The 18,377-nt window shown below is 35.7% G+C and overlaps 2 non-coding genes and 1 pseudogene across 2 annotated transcripts; 2 read left to right on the top strand and 1 right to left on the bottom strand.

Moving 5' to 3' along the window:
• Nucleotides 1-4,923: 4,923 nt before the first annotated feature.
• Nucleotides 4,924-10,110, bottom strand: LOC106355024 (annotated as a pseudogene).
• A 2,112-nt stretch (nucleotides 10,111-12,222) lies between these two features.
• TRNAL-AAG lies at nucleotides 12,223-12,303 on the top strand. The gene has a single exon. It is a non-coding gene; the product is annotated as a tRNA-Leu (tRNA).
• Nucleotides 12,304-12,825: 522 nt separating this feature from the next.
• On the top strand, nucleotides 12,826-13,021 carry LOC125582652. The gene has a single exon (XR_007320109.1). It is a non-coding gene; the product is annotated as a U2 spliceosomal RNA (small nuclear RNA).
• The last annotated feature ends 5,356 nt before the right edge of the window (nucleotides 13,022-18,377 follow it).

Genomic DNA, 18,377 nt, shown 5'->3' with positions numbered 1-18,377 from the left:
AGACGACATTTGTGTCGTTCAACAGTACCATCATCGTGAAGCTTGAGTTTGAAGATCCACTTACAACCCACAGTACTTTTACCTTCAGATAAACTGCAAACTTCCCAAGTGTCCAGTGCCTCTAAAGAACCAAACTCAACATCCATAGCACTACACCACTCCTTGGATTTCTCTGCTTCCAAAAAATTTAATGGTTCAAAACAAATAAGAATCGCGTTTATGAATTTGAATTTGTTATAAGTGTGATAGCGAGATAGAGGATAAAGAGAAGTGAAGTTACAATGATAGTCCTGTAAGTAGATTGGTGTTCTACGGGTGCGGGTTGATGTTGCTGCTAAAGGCAGACTAACATTAGATCATGAATTTGAGGAATCATCAGATGATGTTGGTACATAAGGTACATCAGCATCAGGTTTATCAGGACATGAAAAGAAAGCTTTTGCTGGATTGGAAAGACAAGAATCAGCAAAAGGAAATATATTTTCATGAAGTAGAACATGTCTTGAAATGGAGATGTTGTTAGTTTCGAGATCTAAAAGTTTGTAGCCTTTGAAGCCTACTGGATAACCGATGAAGACACAAGCTTTAGCACGAGGATCGAATTTGGTATGAGATTTAGGAGAAGTGCTTTTATAGCAAAGACAGCCGAAAGTCTTAAGTTGATCATAAGCAGGAAGTTTGGAAGTAAGAATTTGAAAAGGAGACTTATGATCAAGATTTGGATAAGGAAGACGATTGATAAGAAAGACTGCAGTGAGAATGCAATCTCCCAGTAAGAAAGAGGAATGTGAAATTGGAACATTAAAGCTCGAGCAACATTTAAGATGTGTTGATGCTTTCGCTCAACAACGAAATTTTATTCAGGTGTTTCAGGGAAAGAATAAAAAGAAAAAAATACCCTTTTGTTTGAAAAGATCAGTGAAAGAGAGCTCATGAGCATTGTCAGATCTAACAAATTTGACACGAGTATTGAATTTATTTTCAATCATTGTCAAGAAATTTGGAAACACAAACAAGACATCAGATTTCAATTTCATTAGATAAACCCAAGTGGCACGACTATGATCATCAACGATAGTTAAAAAAATGTCTAAAACCTTCAGATGTTGGAACAGAGAATGGACCCCAAACATCTATATGTAAAAGATCAAAAGAAGCAACACTGGTTGTATTAGAAATTGGAAACATTAAGCGTTTTTGTTTAGCAAGATGACAAACATGACAATGATGATTTTCTTTAGATTTTGTATTATTCAATTGTAAAAGACTAGACAATGAATCAACTTTAGAATAAGTAGGATGTCCTAAACGAGCATGCCATGTCTCAATATCAGCAATGACAGAACAAGCTATCTTATTACCTGAGAAATCATGAGCAGAAATCAAAAACCCAGACTCCAAGACATACAGATTTGAGACGCGTCTACCCTTGCCAATCATCAATTCCCGAGTAAGATCCTGTATAAAGCAAGAAGATGAAGTAAAACTAATCATTGAGTCTACTTTAGAAGTGAAAGAACTAACGCTTAGCAAATTGAAACGAAACGCAGGAACAAACAACACATTTTTCAGAACAATTTTATCACTCAACATCACATAACCTATGCCAACAATCCTCTCTGAGATTCCAGAAGGAAGAATAACACAAGTGTCAGTGAGAGGAGTTAGTTGAGAAAATAAAGAATCAGAATGTGAAACGTGATGAGTTGCGCCCGAATCAATTATCCAAGAGTCTCCAGGGACAGGAGCATCTCCAGAGGCAAACACAAAAGACATGCAAAAAGGAGTAGGTTTATAAAGGGAAAGGAATGTACCAGACTCTTTTGGAGTTGATGATACGACTGAAGTGGAAGCAACAGAATTTTCAGGGGTAGGAGGAGATGTAACGCTGTGATTGTGCAGTTGAGTACTGAAGTAGGCAATGAACTATTGCATCTGATCAGGAGTGAGTGCAACGGGAGAGTTGTTGCTAGCTTGTCTTACAACAGGAAACGAAGACTGCAGAGGCTTGGAAATATCTTCATTAATGTAAATGATGTACAAGTATGACTATATATACAAGTGTGGTTTAGACTAAGCTAACTTTACAAGATTAACTCAATACTAAGTGTATACACACTCTATTACCGTCGAAACAATACAGATGCAGGTCTGACTGAGAGTTTCAAGATCGTGGGATTTGTTTCTTAAAGGGTAAAAATGTAATGTAGTTATCTGATCAGACGGTTGTAAAGCCATTCATTCAAAGTACTAATCTCTCTTTTTCTTCCTGCGCTTTTGAAAGAGAATAGAAATGGCATTTGGATTCTCCTGCGGCGATGGGGGTCGGATTTTAACGGTGGTGCTGGTAGATTTATCCTTGGTGGTCTGGTACTGTCATAAACTCCAGTAATGATAATCTCAGCCACGTATTGGAATCAGATTCCCGAAATATCCTTTGATCAGATCGGAAACAGATTTTCGAGTGGGAATGGAATAGCCTCTTGATTATTTTCAAGCAGCTCAGTAGCAACATTCGTTTTATATTCAAGAAGATGTCAGCCCGTTTCTTATAAGGTGCATGAAAGCCTAGAATTTTTCTTAAAATGATACAGAGAAGTTCTTTCAAAAAATGATATAGAGAAGAAAGTGGTGAATTTTCCAGGATCAAACTCGTTTATTTATAGGTGAAGTCCGCAACCATTGAGATAGGAAGAAGTGTATTGAATGAGACGTCTTAAGATGAATGGGCCGGTGATGTTAATGATTATATTAATTGTGTTAAGTGAATCTAATCGACAACCGTTTGCTGCAGTGTCTTCATAGTTTTTGGAGAATATAGATCAATACGAAGGCGGCGGTAATCTCACGGGGAAGAAGAAGAAGAAGCGTGTGAATAACCTAAGTTAAGCCAGACCCAATTTTAAAAACAAAGCTCGTGTTGTTTTGACTCAAAAAGCACAAACATAAAACTCTTATTGTTTTTTGGAAGCCCAAACTATAACACACGTTTAAAGAGTCTGACGTGTCAAACTGAGATTCTTCTATTTAGTGACGTCTCTCTCAGACAATGTCTTATTTATATAAATAAATAATAAAGTGACGAAGCCCAAATGAATCAATTACAAATGAAGCCCAATTGTAACCACCTAACCCTAAACGCAGCGTTTAAATAAAGTGACAGATGACAATTTTTGCTCCCAAGAGAGATAAAAAGCCAACTTTATATGTATATATATAGATAGATGGTCTAATTATTGGTTCACAAAATAATTGGTTCATGCCGCAGTTCTAAGTTATAATTTGGCATGTTTATTTGGGACGTTGTGAATAACATCGAGTGTCCTGGCCCTCACCGAAGTGAGTTCAGACTAGAGACCGAGACAACCACGAACCACACAGTGACCAGAGTCACATGAGGGACATGTGTTGCACCAGAACGGTCTTCGGTCCCGGGGCGCTGCAAAACTGCATGTGAATACTTCAGTGGCTGAGATTCCAACCAATATTGCGGAACTCACAGCCGTGAACCATTTACCACTAGAACTAGAAGCCCCGGTTGAAATATAAATAAGTTAAATATTGAAATACAGTATCCAAAATACTTTTGATAAAGAAATAAAATAAACTATTATAGTGCTAAGCTTTATTCCGCTGTATGATTTTATAATATTTAAAACATATATATATAGAGAGAGAAATACTATTTTAAAGTTAAAAATGAAATTGGGATAATAAAACAGGTTCAAGAAATTTGGATAGCTAATATTATTATTAAATTTAATTATCTTGGATAAGCCAATTTTGAAATACATATTTTGATAATTTTAAAAATATATTTTTGCTTATTTTTATTTTTCTTACTTCAAACGGGAACTTTGTATCACATGTCTATATTTTCTATCCATCTTGTTCATACCATTTGGATAAAATACTTTTATTCATACCAGTACACAAAAAAAAAGAAAACACAACACTTCAATTTTCTAAAATTTCTATCCATCTAAACAGTGACATTGTGAATTTTCGCAGACAGATTTTCCAAAAACGCAAATGAGCTTATCTTCACAATCACTTGCTGTCTTGCACCCTAACGGCGTCTCCGCTGGTTTAAGGTTAAGGTTTTTTCTGCTTGAGAGTGGTGAGATAAGAATACACGTACACCGTGACTCTAAACATTGAACCGGTGCAATCAAACAATCTATATCTTTAATGCAATCTTTTACAGTATGGCAGCTATGGTACTTTACGTACGTCGCTTCGGCCTTGGGTATGCGCACTGGTCTCATACCTAATATCAACACATCAATAAACCAAATTGACTAATAAGGTTTAGTATGTAAATTGATGATTAAGAGATGAAAATAGACTTACATGTAAGAATTAGTGAAATGAACAAGATAGAATTAGACGCCATTTGTTTTGGTGATGGTGTTGATAGCTCAAGAGGGTGCAAAATTATATGATTTATAGAAAGTAACGAGGGGGATAGTATATTGGTTAACAGATATATGGTTGACCAACATTAAAAAGAAAATAAATGGCTGGTAAAAGATACCTTCATAATATTGATTTGTTTCTAACGAGTGATATTCCGTATCTCGAGTCTCAAGACCAAACAGAGTTTGGCTTGAATATTACATATGGTATGTGTAAAACTCTTATAGTATATTTGTTCAAAATCACTGATTTTATTTTTCAAAAAAAAAAAATCTGGATTCGATATATCTCTTAAATTTTCATTGATCATTACTAACCAATTGTAGTGGGTTTTGATTTTGGTTTTGGAAGGGTCTTGTAACGTTTCACTAGATTGATTTAGGCCAAAAACTATAAGTTGCTAATCAAAATGTATCATATTCATACAAAAAGAGCTCTCAAAACATGCATGAAATTATCATCTAAAAAATATAGACTGAGACTAGAGGAATGTTTTGCTTAAAATGTCAGAAAACAATTATAATATTTTAAAAATTATTAGCAAATATTAGAGAAATATTTTGAAAAACATCCGAATTTAAAAAAGCCTACAAATATCGGATCACTTCTCTATCACGTAATCCAATAACGGGCTTTCACTAGGCCCATGGTACTCGTACCCAATCCTACTAAAAAGAAACACCTCGTGTGTCAAAAATTCACATGACAAAAGTTTTGAATCAATCTTGCCATGGATCACTCTCTGCCCTAACTTCAGATAGTTCAACTACTTCTGCTTCTCCATCTTTCTCATCTCCTTCACCCACACTCGAGCTTTCTTCTTCTTCAACTCGGCCCCATCTTCCTCCAACAGCCATAGCCATCATCTCATAAATCTTGTCCCCCAGCTCAGCCGGGTTATCAGGCTGTCCCACAAACACATCAAAAGTGAGGAAAACCAATAGAAAACAAGAAAGCCAAAGCACCTTGTTAGATTCTACTTACAGTGAAACCACTTGGGATTATAGCAGTGTCATATAAGAGATCAACCACTCTTGTTGCTTCACTGCTCTCAGGTGCATTCTTACAAGCAGCCTTCAAAAAATATTCAAAAACCCATTATTAGGCTTTTTATTTGAGATCTCTGTGACAGGAGATTTATGAAACACGTACATTCAAGTCTTTGATGATAGGATGATCTGGATTGATCTCTAGTATTCTCCTACCTCTCATGAACTCCAAGCTTGATGTGTCTCCAAGTGCTTGTGCCTTCATTAACCTTTCCATATTAGCAGACCAACCAAATTTGCCTGAGACGAGCACACAAGGAGACGAGCTCAAACGATTCGAGACTTGGACTTTGGCAACTTTGTCACCAAGCTGCTGCTTCATCCAATCACACAGAATATTGAACTCTTGTTTAGCTTCCCTTTCCTTTACTTCATCTTCACACCTGTCCAAATTAGTGTTAGAAAAACAAACTCTTACACTGATTGCACAAGAATTGCTATAACAATACTTACCAAGTTCCAATCTTCTTTGCTGATATCAACAAACTTCTTTTCTTTATAGGTTTGTAAATTCTGAATTGCAACTTCATCGATTGGTTCAACCAAGTATAGAACCTATCATTAATGGGGTTCTTAGCTTTGGTTAAGAGACAGTTCTTATCTTTTCTTAAATTTTAACTAAGAAAAGCTAAGAACCGTCTCTTAAATAAGAGATATAAGAACCATCTCTTAGCCGAAAAGTGTAAAAAACAAAAAAAAACAAAAAAATGGCAAATCATCAGTTAAGAACCCCGACTAAGAGACCGGGTTAATCATGCCCTAAGTTGAAAAACTAGTTTTGAATCATATTACCTCAATATCTTTTTGAATTAGCTTCTCCAAGAAAGGTAGTAGATAGCCTTTTGGTTCTCTCCCATGTTCTCGATGTACTCATCCAAGCTTGTCAACTCCTCCTCGTTCTTGGAACTGTAGAATCTAAGCAACGGTGTGATACGCTTGTGGTTGACAGTGTCTTCAATACAACCCAACTTAATGAATCTACCAAAGTTCTCCCAGAACTTCTTGTAATCCTGTAAATCATTTGTACCAAAGAAAATGAATACCCCGCCTAGGTGGCAAATCCGTCATAGTCGAAACGGTTTTCTTAAAGCCCGATTTAAACGACTCAGATCAGTTTAAACCGTTCTAAATCGGTTAAAATCAATCCAAATTGATCTAATTCGAATCTGTTAAATCAAGCAACAATATTAGTGTACCTGCACAAGTTGGTCTGATTTCATTTTTTTTGTATACCTAATTTTTATAAATCATCAAAATAAATTTTATACATAAACCTAAAAAATAATATAAATATACAAGGCCAATTCTCTCAAATAGTTTTTTTTAAAAGTTTTTGTCACAAAAATAACCTTAAAAAAAAAGAAAATGACCAAAATAGCTCTTTTATTTTGAAATTTTTAATTTTTAATTTTTATTTTTTAAAATTTGAAACCTTATCGCAAAACTCTATAACCCTAAGACTTAGGACCTAAGTCTAGATTAGCTAACTCTAGGGTAAAAATATACTTTTACCCTTTAATAAAACTTATTTTGGTCATTTTTCTCATTGAAAGCTATTTTTGTGAAAAAAACTTAAAAATGACTATCCTAGGGAATTTCTCAAATATACAATATGTAATAAATAATTCTTTAATGTCTTCATAGTCCACGCCTAAACCAGGAATAATCCATCTAATAACTAGTCCTATACAAAGAACCTAATTGCTGCCTAGCTATTTCTTGAATACAGATCCTGAGACTTCGCGTGGGATTTAAGAGAATACAAATGGAGTAAAGAGAGGGCACGAACCTCTTTGTTTTCACATAAAAATGGAGTAAAGAATGGAGTCTCTTTCTCATGATTCTCACCTGAATGTTATAACAAGGTGTGTATTATTTATAAAGGTGTGATATTCTTGTATCACACTAGCTGTGGCAGCACTTACGATTCTGCTTTCTTGGAGGATTTCAGGTGAGACGTTAAGAGGAAGATCGTTTGAGTCCACAATACCCTTCACAAAGCAAGTATCTTGGGAACTGCAAAACACATAGATGAAACATGTGGAAAAAAAATGGAACCAGAGGAGCTAAAAATTGATTCTATGTTTTACAAGACTCGCCAGCTCTCCATCAAAGTCATCAGAGATAAACACACGCTTGACGTGGAGACGAATGTTCTTTGTTTTCGGGTTTGTAACGTCTTCGTTGTTAAGAGGACTCATCCCAGGGATGTACAGAATGCTCCTGAACTCAACCTCTCCCTTTGAACACAAGACATTACAAACGATAAGCATCCAGTCAAAGGAATAATAACGCAATATATATATGAAAAATGCACCTCTGTTGTGAAGTGAGTGTGAGCAAGTGGATCCAAGAACTGACTGAAAGCCTTCTTGTAAAACTCATTGTATTCCTCCTTTGACACTTCCTTCGAATTGCGCATCTAATCAGAGACAAAACATGTCACACATCACAAAGGACGAAGACAAAACGCACGGTAAACAGCTCATGAGTCATGGCTCACCCATAAAGGTTTTGTTTCATTGGCTAGCTCCCAATCCCAGTACTTCTCAGTTTTAGTAGTCTTCTTTGTCTTTTTTGGGCTCACCCTGGAATCAAAAAAGTGACAATGTCATGTCAGTCAACAGGAATCAGTAATAACAGAAAAAACACAATATTCTACCTCTTTCTCTTCTTCTCCTTCCTTAGATGGTTCTTCCTCTTCAACCTAACCAATAATGTTGAAAAAATCTCAAACAATGTTAGTTTCACTCTTATTTAATTACAATAAGGCAAAAAAGTGTTATTGTCCTCACCTCTATAGTCCTTGATTTCTCCTGCCATGTATAGATGGGGAACCCAACGAACTGAGAGTAGTTCTTCACAAGGTTCTTGATTCTTCGTATTTATCATCCTCCTGCAGCCAAGAATAACCAGTCAAGAGATCTCAAAATGTTCAACGCATGAAATGAAAGAACGGCTGAATAGAGAAAGGTACCCTTAGATACAGAGTTATTTGAGTTCCACGGCGTAGAAAGTTCTCAGGGTCTGTTTCTTCTCTGATCACATATGAGCTACTATCAGCTACCGATTCCCAAACATACTGTTTGTCAGATTTGGGGCTTTTCGTTGACACAACAACATGAAAACAGAGACAAGTATAAGTCCACTCCCTCTTAACTAGATGACACCTATAGTAGCAAAAGGTGGAATAGTCTTTACCTTTTCAGCAACTAAGAAAGCAGAGTAAAACCCAACACCAAACTGTCCTGTCAAACCATTGTCAGCACCAAGGTCCTTGTTTTCCTGAATAGACAGAGAGAGATATCAAACCAATGACTCAAAATTTGATGTCAAGATTAATTTGCTAGCAACCAATGTTCAAAGTTATGCGCCTTATAGAGGAATATTGTTTAGGCGGTCTAACTTTTATCGAAGTCTAGACCAATTTAAAAAAAAAAATCTAAACAATCATTTCGTTCAAACCCGGTTTGCCCAGTCACTGCCTAGACCGATTTCTAGAACACTGCTAGCCACTAAAAAAAAAAAACCTTGAAAGCCTTCCTTTTAGTAAAAACTATTAGTGTAGTGTTGTAAAGAGACTTCACGTTATCTTGATAAAAGGAGTACGAGTCCTTTTATAATAATCTAAGAGACGTGTTGGTTTATATCCATCAAACGGATGTCTGTAACACAACTCTTCTTTATAACCGCACTACAACATATACTCCGCACTACAACATATACTCACATATATATTACATTATGGTAATATATTATATTATTACTACCTTGTATATATATGTGTATAATCATAGGATTAAGGATATTTATAAGAGAAGGTAAAACATGAGGGTTATCAATACACCCATATTCTAACTCATTACTCGAAACCGATCCATCACGGTATCAACTTTTATATTAGAATACAAAACATTAATATGAACTTTATATTAAACAAATAGACACATAGGTCACACAGAATATAAAATATTCTTACATTCTCCCACTTGATCTTTGTGTTAACTTAAGGGTTAAATAACTTTAATGTGCACTTTTATACCAATTTTTTTTCCGGGTATTTTCCGGTTCTTACGTTTACTATCCGAACCGAACCGAACCGAACCCAAAACTATCCAGGTTTGGAAGTGCCACTCTGAGCAATGGTTGCAGTCTATAAGTTCTTCCTTTGTCATTCCAATTCCAGTGTCACTGCCCAAATTAACAACAATCTCTTTAAAGTAATCATTTCTTATCTAACTGTTGATTAAAAAAAAAAGAAAAAATAGTCTCTCATACGTAATGGTGATGGTTCCGTTATCAGGATCAGGCTTGTGACTGTATAAGCTATGAACAATCAAATCCAACAATCTGCTCACCTGCCAAATCATAAAGTCTCAAACTTTCAGCAAATTGAGAAGTGCCCACCATTTAAAAATCGAAACTTTAGGAGAAAACGAACAACCTCGGCTTGGTACTCGGACTTCTCACCGGACCCTTCCTCAGCCGTCTCCTTCTCCGCCACTGCGGCGTCGCACTTCACGGCGAAGCGATTACATCTCTTCTCGAGGTTCCAGCTACGCGAAACGCCGGTTCTCAGACCACCACCACCGCCGCAGCTAGGAAGAAACGCTGTTGTGAGATGGGATTGAGTTCTGGGAGGTCAAAGGAGAGGTGGTGTATAGGCTGCTTCTACTCAAAGGTTGAACCACTAGTAACAAAGACTCAAGTAGCATTGCCATTCAATTTCGCGGTTCGGTTTAACACTATTTGATTTTCGGTCGGTTCATGTTGTCGTCAACTTCTATAGAATTAGTGTGAATCAATTTATTTGGAATTTGGGATTGTAGGTATAGATGTGGATTGAATTTTTTTTATGAGGATGCATGTAAGGATTGGGTAAATTTAAAATGCAGATAACCGTCAATTTATAAATAATTTACAAATAATTTAAAACTTGTTATAAAAGACAATCAGCCGTAATATTTGAAAATATAAAAAGAAGTGAAGCCCGCTGTACTATTTAGACAGTAAATTTCTTTTTATACATATGAACGTTTTCGTTCATTGTAACGACACACCTCAATCTCTCCTTTCTCTATTATAAGAAATTCTCTTTCTATATCAGTGTTAAAAATTTCAACGGTTATAAAATTTCGCCCTTATTTAAATTCCTGCGATACAATAAAATACCAGTTCTTTTTATAACACGTTATCAGCACGATCACTCTGCGATTTGGTAAAATTTATTTGTATCATTTATACCCTGTTATAATGGTCGGTATACCGCATCTACTATTATTTATATCATGTTATAATGGCCGGAATACCGCCTATATTATTTACTAGTAATTTAATTTATTTATTGGTCGGCCGAGCCGCCTTATATCATGTTTATTATTTATTGGTCGGCCGAGCCGCCTTATATTTTGTTTATTATTTATTGGTCGACCGAACCGCCTTATATCCCGTTTATTATTTATTGGTCGGCCGAGCCGCCTTATGTTATGTTTATTATTAATTGGTCGGCCGAGCCGCCGTATAATTTATTTATTACTCTGCATTGATCGGCTGAGCCGTCGCATGATTTGTTGTCATAACATAAATATTTCATTGCCATAATTTTTTACTGGGGGTTGGGCCTTGTCTCCAGCCCAAGTAAAGCCCTCCCGGGTGAAGTGGACCGCTGCCTAACCGGGCCCAATGGAATGATCCACGTAAGTGGGGAACCCTGGATTATCAAAAAAAAAAAAAAACATATGTGTTTTTTCGACCAAAAAAACATATGGTTTTTATTATTTATCAAACAACATTTAAATATTCCTAGTGTCACAACCACGAGGAGCATGCGACACCAACTTCGAATAGAAAAGAGTATTTCATAAAATCCACAAGTTATTAAGCCATACGTGTTGATAGGTCTCGCGTCACTAGAAGGTCCATTAACTATTAAACAAGGTATGATGAGACATAAAATTGGAGTTCTTTATGATAAACCCGACAATAATCATTATCTTCCAGTTTGTCTAAGGAACCACAATGGTGAATCTAGTGGCCATAAATGCATTAAGCCAAAGGAATAATAAGAATTTTGATACTACTTTAATTTATGATACAAGTTCGAAACTAACTAACTATCACATATTTATCCGTAAAATCTTAAACTCATGTAAAAAAAAAAAAATGTATAAATAATAGTTCCTTTTTGGGGATAAGAGACTCTTAATCTTACGTGTAAATAAATATGTATATGTGACTTTGGAACAGACGAGGAGAGGAATCTTTAGCTGCTTCAACTGCTGCGTTAAAGCTTGACCCTATTTCGTAACAGAGAGTCAGAGACAATGAGGAGATGTGTTTCACTTATTTATAATAAAGAAGTAAGAAATGAGAAATGGGAGTGACACTTTTTTACATACATTCCTGCGTAAGCAGCAGCGTTAATCAAGTTTATGTACTGTTTACTGTTATCTTACAATTGTCTAACTAATGTAGCTTTCTTTCTTTAGAGATTGGTAACTTTTCAATATTGTGATACATACTACGATGCATTTATATAAAAAGATAAGTCGTGTTTACTGAATGTGTGTGCCATTTAACAGTCACACTTAGTTTAACGCAACCATCCTCGTCAAGTCTTAAACTCAACAGATACCTGAAAGATTCAGGGATAGATTCAATAGATGTATACTAAACTCCTGTTGAGTAGTATTGTAGTACTAATATAGATTAATTTTTGTTTTTAGTATGGTTTCGACTTCAAGATAATACCAAAGTTGATATGGCCGAGTTGGTCTAAGGCGCCAGATTAAGGTTCTGGTCCGTAAGGGCGTGGGATCAAATCCCACTGTCAACACTATCTTTTTGTTTTTGATGAAAACAGATATTGTGACTGATTCCACGTAAAGCCGTCGGTCTAAACCTCTCCCCGTGCTACTTACTGATTAAAGTCATCAATCAAAGTGGAAGACAAGGCTATATAGATTACATGTTTTTGAAGATTTACAGACTAGAACCACGTTTGCTTTGAACATCGCATCATGATGAAAGAAAGGTACAAGATGAGACAGTGTTATTGCTTATCACTTATCAGATTCCCAGAGCTTGCATTCTAAAACCCATCACCTATGACCCTCCTCAGTGCACATAGATCTCATTGAACTTCGATTTTAAAAACCAAGCTCAAAGTGATCCTGGGTTTTACTTATATCTGTAATCACTGCAAACAGAGACGAAATAAGTAAAAAGTCCGGAATAGCCTATAGGCGGTTGCAAAGGAAACAACTATGTTATGTTTTTGTCCCATATCGCTTAGCTAGAAGGAAGGTGGTCATATCCTGATAAGTATAAATAAGAGGCCTTGTCTAACTTCCAATTCATACCTTTCTCGGCCTTTTGGCTAAGATCAAGTGTAGTATCTGTTCTTATCAGTTTAATATCTGATATGTGGGTCATCGGCCCACATGATATTAACTCTATTTTTTTAGGGTGAAAGCCCTCCAAGATAGCTTGCTATTTGGGCTTTCGTGAGTCGCCCATGCGTTGCACTATTGCAAGGGCCCGGCTCAACCCATCAATCAACAAGTCCAATTTTTAAGTGAATACTCTAATAAACAAAGCTTAATACCATTAAATACAGTTAGCCCATGGTTTCCTAAGGGTTTGGCTATGTTTATATAAAAGGAAATAATTATGGGTCGGCTAGCTTGAAGATGATCAAAGCTCGTTGAACTCGGAATCCTCCATCCCCAGTTTCCCACCTTTTGCGTAATGTCCACATTGTTAGCACTTAGAAAGCAACAGTCTAATAACTGCCAACACATGGACTATGTGATAAAGCAGCAATGTCTATTTTTCAAATTTCATTCTAGCTTTTTGATTATGATAAAAAAAAAGTTGGCTAACCTCAGTGGCTGGAGTGTTCATCATGGCACAACTTCCAAGTCCGAGGATGTCTTGCATCGGTATGAATGAGGTCTGAGCAATTGAAGAGAACGCAGCTTTGGATAAGTGACCATGAGATATCGTCTTCTTCAGCTACTGAAAGGTATTTCATTGCATGTAACACGATGGAATCGCTACTGTGATTATCTTACAAAATCAAAACTGAAAAATCATCAATGAAATGACCTTAGATTTTTCTTCATGGTCGAGATTGTCCCACCACCCTCGAATCTATTTAACAATAACAAGGATATATATATTTCTTCCAGGTTATCTATAGCTTCACTAAAATCAATTAAAGCTGAGAGCAGAGCTTACAGTGTCGTTGTCATGAGTTCCAGAGTATACAACTTAGTTCAATTCGTGATTATGAGGTAAATGTGGGTTATCTGCGCCGCCTGCAAATGATGAAATTAGAGAAAGAATCTCAAGTAGGTTGAGAGAAAATCAAAAACAGTGAAGAAGATGAGGAAGCCAAGCTATTTTACCAAACTGGAGGACCGCCATTCCAGGTGCTCCAATTGATTTCCTCAGTTCAACTACATCTTTAGTAATAACTCCCTGTCTTAAGACAAAGTGTAGCGTCCATTAGCAATTACTCACATGCCAGTATGTATGTCAATCTACACCCGTATTGTTAGGATCAAGAATTTATACGGGCTCAACATTATCATTCACATTCAAAAATTAAAATGTACATTACCAGCAAGCAGCAAGTTCATTTCAAACTAGATGCACGTGTCTGATAAGTTAACTTTAAGTACTGAGTGTTTGTACTTTGTATGATTGTGTTCGTATGATTGTGTTAAATGAGCTTACCAAATCTTCAGCTAGGCCTTGGCAAAATAACCGGAATCGAAGAACTGAACAGGAACCGAACCGAAATATCCGAAACCGGAACCGGACCAATACCCTCAAATAACCGAACCAAACCAGAACCGAACGGGTACTCTAATATATAAAAATATTAATTATATATACATATAACATAACTAAATATATATTTTTAATTTAAAATTCTATTTAAAGTATCTGAAAATAGTTGAGGATAATTAAATTATTATAAAGTATCGGAGCTACCCGAAAGTATCCGAAACTATCCGAATAGTATTATCCAAAATATCCAAAGTAATCCGAAATATCCAATTTTTTTAAATCTAAATCATCCTAATAATTTGATATTTTACCCTAAATAACAGATATTTTATCTAAATTATCCGAACTACCCGAACTATCCTAACCCAAACCAGATCCAAATGAGAACCAATTTTTTTCCGGGTATTTTCCGGTTCTTACATTTACTATCCGAACCGAACCGAACCCAAAACTATCCAGGTTTGGTAAGTGCCACTCTGAGCAATGGTTGCAGTCTATAAGTTCTTCCTTTGTCATTCCAATTCCAGTGTCACTGCCCAAATTAACAACAATCTCTTTAAAGTAATCATTTCTTATCTAACTGTTGATTAAAAAAAAAAGAAAAAAGAAGTCTCTCATACGTAATGGTGATGGTTCCGTTATCAGGATCAGGCTTGTGACTGTATAAGCTATGAACCACTAGTAACAAAGACTCAAGTAGCATTGCCATTCAATTTCGCGGTTCGGTTTAACACTATTTGATTTTCGGTCGGTTCATGTTGTCGTCAACTTCTATAGAATTAGTGTGAATCAATTTATTTGGAATTTGGGATTGTAGGTATAGATGTGGATTGAATTTTTTTTATGAGGATGCATGTAAGGATTGGGTAAATTTAAAATGCAGATAACCGTCAATTTACAAATAATTTACAAATAATTTAAAATTTGTTATAAAATACAGCCAGCCGTAATGTTTGAAAATATTAAAAGAAGTGGAGCCCGCTGTACTATTTAGACAGTAAATTTCTTTCTATACATATGAACGTTTTCGTTCATTGTAACGACACACCTCAATCTCTTCTCTCTATTATAAGAAATTCTCTCTCTATATCACTGTTAAAAATTTCTACAAGTATAAAATTTCGCCCTTATTTAAATTCATGCGATACAATAAAATACTAGTTCTTTTTATAACACGTTATCAGCACGATCACTCTGCGATTTGGTAAAATTTATTTGTATCATTTATACCCTGTTATAATGGTCGGTATACCGCATCTACTATTATTTATATCATGTTATAATGGCCGGAATACCGCCTATATTATTTACTAGTAATTTAATTTATTTATTGGTCGGCCGAGCCGCCTTATATCATGTTTATTATTTATTGGTCGGCCGAGCCGCCTTATATTTTGTTTATTATTTATTGGTTGGCCGAGCCGCTTTATATCCTGTTTATTATTTATTGGTCGGCCGAGCCGCCTTATGTTATGTTTATTATTAATTGATCGGCCGAGCCGCCGTATAATTTATTTATTACTCTGCATTGATCGGCTGAGCCGTCGCATGATTTGTTGTCATAACATAAATATTTCATTGCCATAATTTTTTACTTTTATGAAATTTTATAGATTTGATTGACTGTTTAATACGATATTTTCATACTGATTTTTGGTGCACTCGATTTAACCCCAACGGTCATAAAGAAAATTTTTCAAAAATTTCCCCTTTCTCCAACGGTCATGAACAGTAATTTTCATCTATAAATACAACTCATTTTCACTCCATTTCATCATCCAAAACATTTCATCTTCTCTAAAAAATTTCAAATCGCTCTCCTCCAATTTTTCATTTCAAGAAAGATGATTTGCACATTTTTGTTTTTATGTGCCATTTTTATTTGTGTTTCTATTTATGGTTTATTCGTTGGAGAATTTACTCCGAGTGAATTTAAGATGAATATCGGTTTAATTTTCTTTACATCGGTTCTCTTTGTAATTGCTTGCATGATTAATGTAAACGGTTCCTTTTAATATGAATAATATTCTAATAATTTTTATTTATGTGCTTTAGAAATGCAAATGGCAAAAATCGAGAAACTTCAGTTTCCGGCATTGGAAGTAACTGGGAAAAACTACACGGCATGGGTTACAAACATGGAGCTTCATCTAGATTCCGAGGAAATACTCGGAACAATAAAAGACGGAAATATATCAACCTCTCATGAAAAGGCTAAGGCCGTGATATTTCTGAGAATGCATCTAGATGAAAATCTTACGCATGATTATGCAAGAACCAAAGATCCCTTAGATCTTTGGAAAGCTCTGAAGGAGAGGTTTGATAACCAAAGAAAAATTACTCTCCCCCATGCACTTGATGAGTGGAAAAATCTACGATTTCAAGATTTTGAAAAAGTGGAAACGTACAATTCCGCTATATTGAGAATAGCGGCGCAATTAGATTATTGCGGTAAGCCTGTCTCGGAAGCAGAAATGCTCGAGAAAACTTACCAAACGTTCCACAAAAATCATTATGTTCTACAAGAACAATATAGAAATTGTGGGTATACGAGGTTCTCTGAACTCGTTGTGGTGCTTATGATAGCGGAGAGAAATAATGAACTCCTCATTAAAAACCACAATGCCCGACCCACGGGAACCAAAGCATTTCCTGAGGTAAATGCAACGGATATAAAAAATCCGGAAAAATGAAATTATTCCTATCGTGGGCGTGGTCGTGGCCGTGGTCACAATCGTGGTTTTGGGTTTTGGTCGTGGTCGTGGTTATCGATTTAACCGCAACCATAAAAGGAGTAACAACCCAAGAGGAAGGGGATCCAACACATGGAATCGATCTGATCGGGTAAAAGGGAAAGAAACCCAAGAAAACCCTACTCATAAAAATGAGAACGTCTGTTACAGATGTGGATCGAAGGGACACTGGTCTCAAGTATGTCTAACTCCTCGGCATCTATGCCAATTGTACCAAGAATCTATTAAAGGCAAGGCAAAGGAAGTAAATCTCAATGAACACCTTGTGGGTACAACATCGATATACCTCGAATCCTCTGACTTTATGGGAGATTTCGACGAGGCCACTCATCAAAATAATTGAAGTGCTTGTACTGATCAATCTTAATAATGCCTAATGATGCCATAAAATATTATGTTTTTCACTTTCAAAATAATGTTGTATTTCAAAATATCTAATGTATAATTATTGTGTACTTGTTATTGATGCATAATATGTTTACTTATGAAAGTTTATTTTCTTTATTAATATTAACTGTGTGTTACAGAAATGGATAAGAAAGCAAATGGAACAACAACTAAACAAATTAGTAGAGAAGTTTGCATACCAGATAGTGGCACAACGCACACTATACTGAAAGATAAGAGATATTTCTCTATTTTAAAGTCAGTAAAAATGACTGTAAACACAATATCAAGTCCTACAGACCTGATCGAAGGAATTGGCAAGACAAACTTTATGTTGTCTAATGGAACAAAGTTTTCCATAGATAATGCCTTATATTCTCCAAATTCTAAGAGAAATTTGTTGAGTTTTAAAGATATATACCGTCAAGGGTATAACACTCAGTCTGCAACTGAGAATGGAAAGAAGTATTTGTATATAACTTCTGAAAAATCAGGCAAAGGCCTTGTACTGGAAAAATTTCCAGAACTTCCTTCTGGATTGCATCACACTTATATTGATGCTTCTGGATTGCATCACACTTATATTGATGCTATAGAATCACATCTTGTGATCAAAAGAAATCCAGAAGATGTTACATTATGGCATGATCGTCTTGGCACCCAGGCACTACAATGATGCGAAAAATCATTGAAAGCTCACATGGTCATTCAATAAAAACCCAAGATATATACCAAAGTAATAAAATGACATGTGATGCGTGTGCTCTTGGGAAATTAATCATAAGACCATCACCAACCAAAATTGACAAAGAATCACCAAAGTTTTTGGAAAGAATCCAAGGTGATATTTGTGGACCAATACATCCACCGTGTGGACCATTCTACTACTTTTTGGTATTAATAGATGCATCGAGTAGATGGTCACATGTTTGTTTGTTATCATCTCGAAATATGGCATTTGCGAGATTTC

This window comes from Brassica napus, chromosome C2 (assembly GCF_020379485.1).
Source record: "Brassica napus cultivar Da-Ae chromosome C2, Da-Ae, whole genome shotgun sequence".
Classification (NCBI taxonomy): domain Eukaryota; kingdom Viridiplantae; phylum Streptophyta; class Magnoliopsida; order Brassicales; family Brassicaceae; genus Brassica; species Brassica napus.
Note: the sequence above shows the minus strand (reverse complement) of the source record. Positions and strands in the feature narration are given on the sequence as shown.